This window comes from Alligator sinensis, unplaced genomic scaffold (assembly GCF_000455745.1).
Source record: "Alligator sinensis unplaced genomic scaffold, ASM45574v1 scaffold143_1, whole genome shotgun sequence".
Taxonomy (NCBI): Eukaryota; Metazoa; Chordata; order Crocodylia; family Alligatoridae; genus Alligator; species Alligator sinensis.
The window spans coordinates 2068076-2077485 of NW_005842156.1; the positions used below are offsets into that span (position 1 = coordinate 2068076).

A 9410-nucleotide genomic window follows, 5' to 3' on the forward strand; every position below is an offset into this window, starting at 1 on the left:
CCCCCCGCACAGCGCGGGGCAGTGGGGGGCAGTGAGGATCGCCCCCCAGCTGGGCAGGAACCAGGGAGTTGGGGCTTTTTTTCCCCAAAGTGCCGGGAGCTGGGACAGGCAGGGCAGCCATTGCCAGGGCTGGGAGAGCGGGCGGGGGGTGGGCCTGTGTAATTCGACCAATTCATTTCGGGACAGTGCTTTGAATCACCGAATCAAATCAATGTCCCCCGAATCGGCCAAATCAGAAGCCAATATTAGCCGTTTTGCACAGGCCTACTGCATGGCCCTCTTCCCTTTTCAAAATAAAAACTCTCTCCCCCAGTGCATTATGTCCTATTTGTATATATGTTATGTGTAAAGAAGGACACTACAGCCCTCAAGAACTTGAGAGAAAATCAGTGGACAGAATTTGAATCCAAATACAGTTGCAGTTTGCACATCAGAAAACAGTGAGGGCTATATGATAAAATAAAGAAAAACACTCACTGTGTTTGCTGCTCCACTTTATTGATGCACTCCTTAGCAACCCTGAAGGTTCTGTATTTTGGAATTTGTCATGCAGAAATGCAGAACTATCTGTAATGTGTTTTTGAATAAAAGCCAGCAATCGTAAAGTATGTACTTATATCAGCAACAGCACATTTTGTTGGAGGATGGGGCATCCTGTGCCAAATACAATCTGCTTCATGACCATTCTAGCCAGCAGTACAGAATCTCAGAGATTTTGCCAGGGAATCTGGGGCTTAAGTATCTCAGAAATTCCAGGGGATTATTTGTGTTGACTAAAGGTACTTTCAAGGCAAATTATTGTATATTACCTACTAAACATCTGGAATGAAAATCTGCTCTCACTGAAGTCAATGGCACAAAAAAACCAAAAAAACATGCTGAATAATGGATTTAATAGGAAGCAGAAATTAATTGAAATTGCAGAATTTGGATCCAGTTCCAGGTTTCAAACATCCCTAAATTGAGGGGTGTTTGAATTTGAATTTTGGTTCAGCCAGTTATAATGATACAGACCATTTGCAGCATAATGATCAAGAAGGAGGTTTCAGTTTTAACCACTCCTAATTGTTTGAGGGTGTTCTGTGATCTGGGGTTTGGTTCAGGTCCAATTCTACGATAAGGAAGGGAAAAAGCGAATCATTTCAAGAGATGCTAATGTGCTTGAGGGGAAATGGCAAGTTATACAAATAAATCTACTATACAAATTAAATCTAGAAAACCCTGTGAGACATTAAAGTTAGTATGCATGCATAAATCTAATGTGAAATAATGTCGTACTCCCATATTAGTAAAAATGAGATTGCATTTTTAAAGTTTATCCTTGCTGTTCCTTTAAACAAAATCTAAATTATTACTTTGGGCAGAATATGCTACCATCTTTCCAAATAACAGGTTCTAAAGAATAAAGTATAAAACCCCTCAGAACCAATACAACATCCAAAAAGCACACTCATTTCTGGTCATAGAAACTGTAACAGTCCAAAGAATTTAGGCAATGTACTTATCAGTGAATTCTTTATTTTGTTCCTGCATGTGAGGATGTTTTATTGCCACTGTGTATGTTGGCATTTTTCTTGTGACTGGCCTTATATGCCTACTGGGTCAAATCGGATCTCTAGACCCAGAGTGACATTGTCAAATACACCTACTTGAGAAAGAAGTTTGCATCCTATTGAAAGTCAGAGTCTTCAAGATTGGGCCTAAAATGTGTAGTCAGCATGTGAGAGAGATGCTTCTTATGTAGTACAGCAACGTAGTCATGCATACGTATCAATTTTTTTTTACATAGGATAATGGTTTCATAATATTTTATGGCCTCCATCAGTTTGAATTATTTTGATTAGAAGTGTTTTTGAAAGATAGTACTAGCAACCACTGTATTTCAAAGAGCCCACTTTTTTCCACCCATTATGAATCTCACGTTCAGAGAGGCTGTCATTTGACTAGAGGGTCTTGATCCAGTGGATGAGGCATATTTTAACAATCAGAAAAGACCTACATTTTAATCCTGATCCTGTGACCTTAAGTAATTCTGCGTAAGTAACTCAACTCGGTGAGACCAGGACTGAGCCTTACATAAAGTATGTAAAAAGTGATATACCAAGATGGAACAAGAACCCAAGGACTCCCCCTCACTTTCTTCCCTCTGCTTAATCTACAAGACCACATGGTTTTGGGAGTACCCTAGTTTCTCCTCTCTGATTTTCAGAGTTCCTGAATTTGAACTGCCATCTGAAAGTAGTGTTTGGCAGGATCCTGAGAGTAGAAGAATTCTAAGTAAAATCATGTGAAATTTATCTTACTAAAAACATTTCAATTTCAGAAAAAGTTTCACAAACCCAATATAGTTTTATGCACACACTCTCTCTCTCTCTCTCTCTCTCTCTCTCTCTCTATCTCTCTCTCTAATGAGAAATATGCTACATATATCTTGTCTAATTATTAAAATATTTAATGATGGGGATTTTGTCATAAAAGGAAATGTAACTGATGTGTGTTTTCTCAGAATGGATCATATGTGCATGCTGAGATCATTAGAAAAAAACATGAGCAAAACTTGTGTGATCCAATACATCTTTGGTGGCAAAGGGGCAATAATTAATGTTTAAAGTCTGTATTTTTTGCTGTTATTTTAGGCAGCAAACTGATAATGCAGCTTCTCCTGCAGAGAGTGATTGTCTTGACAAACAAACACAAAAGGTACTATTAAGTTTAGTTTCTAAGATACTATGGCTTCATAACTTCAGATTCCTAAGTCCACAGTTCTGCAGTGTGTTCGTGGCTGTTTGGCGTAGCCATCTGAACATGAAACCGTTAGTGATGTTTTGAAGTCTTTGAGACAAAAGCCTGCTTGCTAAGAACTTTAGCTCTGTAGAAAGACAGGGAGGTACAGTGAATAAGAGAATCAAAAGGCTGGAAATTTGCTGCTGAGAATAAATGCTAGCTGCTCCCTGAGGTGATTTGTCTGTGCACTTCACTTTCTACAGATGTTAGAGCCTCTTTTTTAGTAAGGACCTGAGGTTCTTTGGTAGCACTTTGATATCCTGCTCGAATTCAATATGTGAAATGGAGGAGTCGCTCTGTGACTTGGAGCACAGCAGAGTCTTTGAAGTCTGATCCAATTTTTGCTGCTTACCATTTGATGTTGAAAGGATGAAATGAAGAAAATGTACAGTTTTTGCCAGTAACTCTGCTGAGCATATGTAAGATTAAAAAAACAAAATCCCTTGGATGATGTACTTAGAAATGTTAAGCAGATTAATACCTTCCTATAGCTTTTTTCTAAGGATACAAATTAACTATGAGAGGAAATCAGCATACAGTGCATGCTGTGATTAAGTGCATGGGGACAGGGGCAAATAAGTTAAAGGAAAAAAATAAACAAATGTTTATGACACAAGATACTAAGTCACTGTTGCTAAAAGCAACAAGAATCTTGTGTAACTTTAATCTAGCATGAGAGATTTCCAATGAGTAGTACAAAATATACATTTGCTTTCTGTGAGATCATGGTTAAAAGTTGTCCTCACTGAATGGAGTAGATACACTATTTTATGTTTCTGAAACAATATTCTTTATTCAAAAAGGATTCAGATAAGAGTCCCACATCTCAGTTTCAACTAAAGCATTTGCTCCAACCAAAAGATTCACAGTCAGTAAGCCAATCCCACTCAGTTGCAGATCGATTCATAAGTCCCCTGGGATCCCATAAAAAACAAGGTAAGAAATGTATTCAAGTAATGAAAATCTTTTAATATTCATATGATACATATTGTCTGCATGCAAGTTTGTTCACATATTGATGAGCTCTTTTAACAGATCCCTGGAAGACAGGAAATGTAAAGTAAATACAATTAGTCAACATGTGTTATTGCAAATATTAAAATCCCATCAGTACGATAGAGTATGGAGGCAGGAGTATACTGTGTTTTTTAAAAAAGGCATTCTGCTAAAAGCATGATCAATGATCTTGAAGCATCTGTTTAATGAAACAAATTTGACATCACACTGCTTTATATCTTCTGGCTGCAAGCATGACAAAGTGGAAGTCAGTTATGAAACCTTATATGTTTGGCAGAGTGGAGACAACTGGTGCGTTTGCATTTAGAGAAGTCCATTCTTCAACCCAGTGAAGTCTGCAATGAATAACAACCCAATGTGGTTATTACGTGGTTTTATAATGTATTCTCTTTCTTGCTCCACAGAATCTGTTTTCTGTTTTAATCAGGTTCTCCTCTCTTATCCTCCTCAGAAACAGTATCAGAAATTATTTATCAGAGGGATTCTGCCCATTGTTGTTCTGGTGCATCTGCAGATCCCTGAATGCTGGGTTATGTGTAGCTCCATAAATTAATACCTACAGTTCAAGATAGAAAAGTTTGATAATATATACCATTTCATTTAACCCCAACATTAAATTATAATGTGCAAATGTCCAAGTCATGCCTGAAAATGAGGCTTTATGAGTTGAAATGTTGTATGTATGTTAAATATTGACACATTTAATTGCAGCAACACATTATTATGTACACTTTCCCTAGAGGGCCAGTGCAAACATTTTCCTGCACACGTATGCTCCCCATACACATGCTTATACAGAGTCTTATTAAATTTTTCACATACCTATGTACTTGCTCAGTTTTATGTATCTGTAGGATCAGGACTTGTATTACAAAACCATAAACAGGCTTAGTGTTTTTCATTCTTTTTAGATGGACAGTGTTTCCACTGCACAGACCAAATCTTACTAAACACAACAGGTTAGAAAATTCATCATACTCTCATTATGAGTTTCAGTCCATATAGGATTTCAATTCATGGAATGGGACTGAGAGGGTGTGCACATTATGGTGGAACTCTTTTAAATTAAAACCTGTTAAACAATAAACCTGTCAAATGAAAATATTTTCATTGCAACAACCCTTCTCAAGGAAAGCACTTGGGGCCCAGTTCTGTCACCCTTCCTCACACTGACTAGTCTGTTACCCTGCAAGTAGTCCCCTTGAAATCAATGACTTTATGTATGAAGTAAAGTTTTCCTCAAAGGGAGTAAAGGTGGCAGAATAAGACTCTTCACAAGTATGTTTTTCAGGGTCTATTTCCCAACAATTCAGACAATGCTTTTTAAAAAATAACTATGGCAGGAGAGCACCAATTAAACACCTGACTTTGCAGAAGAGATAAGTGCAACATTCATTTGATCTATTAAAGAAATAAATGTGAAAAGAACAAGTATGCAGCCACAAAGAAATAAGAATTTCTTAGTAGAGCCTTTAAGGTATTCAATATAGTCAATGGTATAAATCACTCTTTAAATGAATAACTGCTAAAGAAATAAACCTGTTGAAGAATAATAGCATCTTCCATTGCTTTTAAAAGCATAGCACTTCTGCAGTCAGAAAGTCAAATATTTTCACACCCCAGTGAATCTGCATTCACTCTTAGCATCTGATCTTTAGGTTGAAATAAATAGTGCCGTGGTACTTTTGAAAACCAAGATGAAATAGCAAATATAGAACATTATCTCTGGAGCAAGTTCAGTGTAAACATATTTATTTCATAGTGTTTGACTGTAATATATAAATTATTATCTACCATAAGCAATATACTAGGTCATTCAAAGAATATGCTTAATATTATTTTCCTGCTGAAACATTACTCTACAGCTTTTATAAATTGATTTTGAATCCTTTTTAAATTACACTGCTAATAGGACTAGCCCACCAGTCTAGCAGCAATGCTGTTAATTTAGAACACTATGGTAGAGAAAGGAACTTGGTAATGCTCTATAGTGACTCCTTATACATTTCTGAAGCAGGGCAGAAGCTGACGTAGGGGTACCTGTACTTGGCTACTCACTTAGAGGTCGTTGTTTTGACTTGAGATCTTAAGTGGGAGAAGCTTATAAATCAGTAGCATAACCAACGGTGGGCACCCACTTAGAAGGGGTGCAAAAATAGCAGCTGTTGCTCCAGCCACCCCAGCCCCTGCTGCCACTTAGAGCACAGGCCCTGACTGATGCACGTCTGTTATAAACAGAGTTCAAAAGTAGAAATAAGGATGATAAAACATGGTCACAGAATGATACAAGCTTGCAATTTTCTTCTGGAAGTTTGCCAGTGTGTTTATAATGCACAGTAGTCAATTATATTCTATAACCTGGGTACCTGATAGCTCAGGCTGTTCCCTCTTACCACAGGAGTAGAAAGGAAAAAATGAAGCTAAAAGATTCCCCGAATGAAAGACCCTCATTGACTTCCCCGGGATTTGGAACAGTCCCATAAAAGCATGTATTTCAAGCTATGGTCAAACAGCATGCAGTGAAAGGTGCATTCACACACATGCTAAAATGGCTCAAAGGTGTGGGGGGAGATTTTAAAAAACAGAAAGGGGGAGTAAGGAGCCCAATTCTACTGACTCTGAGTAGGAGCTGAGCACCCCCCTCTTCTTAGTGCCATTGAAACTCTCCCTGTAAAGCTCTGCTGTCTTACAGTACCCAGGGATTCCTGCTTGGCATCACAGAGTGACACAGAAGGGCTGTCACAGGGCCAAGAATCCTCCCTAGTGTCTTTTATGTGAATATTTCTCCCTGATAAATATCCCTTATCATCAGAGCTGGGAGGAGAGTCCAGTTAACATGTTAGCCATTAACTATTTAATCACAGTAATATCACATTGAAGAATACAAAATAGTAAGCAATGATACCATGCACACGCAGTTCTTATAGTCAAAGCAGTGACATTTCCTTGAAGACAGTCTGAGAAAGATCAGTATTTGAAAAGACAATGGAAATGAGTGCCTACAGGAAGAATGACCTAATATTTAGCCAGGCTTGGACCAAACATAAATGTTACTAAGGTTTTCTAGATGAAAAGGAAATATGTTTGTAAAAGGAAAAATAATATCTATATATTGACTAATAGATGCTGTAATTCCAAGTGCTAATGGAGACATTGGTACCTGAGCATCAGAAATCAAAAAGAATACAAGGGAAGGGTCTCTGTTCACAACAGGGAGCAAAGGAATGCATCTTTGGACAACATCTATCTTTTTATGCTATGCTCTTCCCCTTATTATCTTGATATAGAGGGTTTGTTAGAAATGTAGAAACTTACCGTGTCCTAAGATGTTCTGAGTGAAGCAGCCTGCAGCATTTGTAGTTCATCTCAGAAGTACTTTACTCATGCTTCCTCAAGTATTTGTAGAAGACAGAATTATCAACAGTGATCATTGGGTTTAGGTTCTTTGACGGTGGAGGTTCCTTGGATGTCCTGGCAAGTTAAAGTGACATAAGGTACTCAGTAGAAGTGAAAGTTAGGCTAATATGCATCTAGTGGCATACTCAACATCAGTAGACCCTTTTGAATATTTAATTTGCATCAGTCTTTTATTTAAAGGGTTTTTCCACCCTTTCTTCATACAATTTGACCACAGAATATGATATAATCCAGGCCTGCTCAACTGACAGGCCATGAGGTTTAATTTGAAATCCCAGATGCCACTCCCCACCCCTACCATCACTCCAGCTGCAGCAGCAGCCAGGGTCTCTAGGCTCCCTCTACCTCTTCTGGCTTCCATTTCCTGGCCCTGCCACAGAGGGCAGTGCAGTGTGGCACAGGACAGCCCTCAGGGCTGGGGGAGCCTGCGGTTGGGGAGGCTGAAGTGCTTGCATGCACACTGCAGTGAGGGGACATCCATGTGACATGAGGTCCAGGGGCCCCATGGTTTACAGTGGTGCAGCCTACACAGCATGCAGCTTCCAGTGGTATAGCCAATGAGGTGTGCAGCTCCAAGCCCCTTAGAAGCTGGACAGCCCTGATCTAACTGATGAATACTTGAACTGGTCGTAGAAACATGTTTGAGATTGTGGTATTCTGTTGCATCCAAAAAGAGCAAATATTTTCTCCTCAAGAGAGGTAATGAAATGCAGTAGGTAACTGCTTATGTACTAGATCACCAGTGAGGAGAAAGCTTCAGCCTTCCTCCTCCAACAGTACCAGAAATAGACTGCTAAGGGTTATTCTGTGAGTTAGCCTCATTCTCAAATACTGCATGATCCCCATGTGAATGGGACATGCAGCCTGTATTTTAAAATCTCTTGATTTTCTAAACTATTCTTTATTTAATTGTTTCATGTATCACTGGATTCACTAATGTAACTGTAGCTAAGACACTGTTTTCTGTGTATTGCTCTTTAAGTTAGAGGCTTAAATTAGAGGGCTGTGAGACCATTAAAGCTGAGGTCTTACAGTGAGACTGACAATATGTTTTCTTTCTCACATCCTACATTGCTTTCTATAACATCAAGTGAGTCATTTAGATTAAGAGTTAATGTTTTTCTCTTTGCAGACAGAAAACATAACAGAACCTGATGGAATTGCCATAGCTAAGCTATCTGCTGGGAGCTGAATTTGCTGTGTTTGATTCCTGATACAAGATCTGGAAAGCAGATGGAATTATCCTTAGATTACCTGACCCTGCAGACTTGCACTTCAGCAAATTCCAGTTGAAAACACGGAAGCTTTGCTGAGCAGAGTCTGAAGGATGAGGCCATGAAGAGTATTATTACCCTTGTCTTGCCATTTGCAGATTATTGGATTGCCTTAATTGGCATAGGCAAAAAAATTCTGTAAGGGTTCCAGGCAAAGGATATAGTGAAGAAAGAAATTGTTTTATGAAAACAAGGGCCATTGTTTTCATTGACTTCTATTTAATCTGGCATTCAAGTGATATTTTGAAGAGTTAGAAGATGACTACACAGTCCGGTGGGTGGCGAATTGGCTGGAGGGTCGCACCCAGAGAGTCGTGGTGGATGGGTCAGCTTCGACCTGGAAGGGTGTGGGCGGTGGCGTCCCGCAGGGCTCGGTCCTTGGACCGATACTCTTTAATGTCTTCATCAGCGACTTGGACGAGGGAGTGAAATGTACTCTGTCCAAGTTTGCGGATGACACAAAGCTATGGGGAGAAGTGGACACGCTGGAGGGCAGGGAACAGCTGCAAGCAGACCTGGACAGGTTGGACAAGTGGGCAGAAAACAACAGAATGCAGTTCAACAAGGAGAAATGCAAAGTGCTGCACCTAGGGAGGAAAAATGTCCAGCACACCTACAGCCTAGGGAATGACCTGCTGGGTGGCACGGAAGTGGAAAGGGATCTTGGAGTCCTAGTGGACTCCAAGATGAACACGAGTCGGCAGTGTGACGAAGCCATCAGAAAAGCCAATGGCACTTTATCGTGCATCAGCAGATGCATGACGAATAGATCCAAGGAGGTGATACTTCCCCTCTATCGGGTGCTGGTCAGACCGCAGTTGGAGTACTGCGTGCAGTTCTGGGCGCCGCACTTCAAGAGGGATGCGGATAACCTGGAGAGGGTCCAGAGAAGGGCCACTCATATGGTTAAGGGCCTGC

General features: G+C 39.8%; 2 long non-coding RNA genes across 2 annotated transcripts in view; one reads left to right on the forward strand and one right to left on the reverse strand.

The window, feature by feature from the left end:
- LOC102384860 overlaps positions 1 to 3714 on the forward strand; it is an 8228-nt gene extending 4514 nt beyond the window's left edge. The window contains exons 2-3 of the long non-coding RNA XR_324084.1: positions 2637 to 2700; positions 3588 to 3714. This is a non-coding gene — a long non-coding RNA (uncharacterized LOC102384860). The remainder of the gene's footprint in view (positions 1 to 2636; positions 2701 to 3587) is intronic.
- A 586-nt stretch (positions 3715 to 4300) lies between these two features.
- LOC102385032 overlaps positions 4301 to 9410 on the reverse strand; it is a 22587-nt gene continuing 17477 nt past the window's right edge. The window contains exons 2-3 of the long non-coding RNA XR_324085.1: positions 7117 to 7272; positions 4301 to 4357 (exon numbers count right to left, since the gene is read on the reverse strand). This is a non-coding gene — a long non-coding RNA (uncharacterized LOC102385032). The remainder of the gene's footprint in view (positions 4358 to 7116; positions 7273 to 9410) is intronic.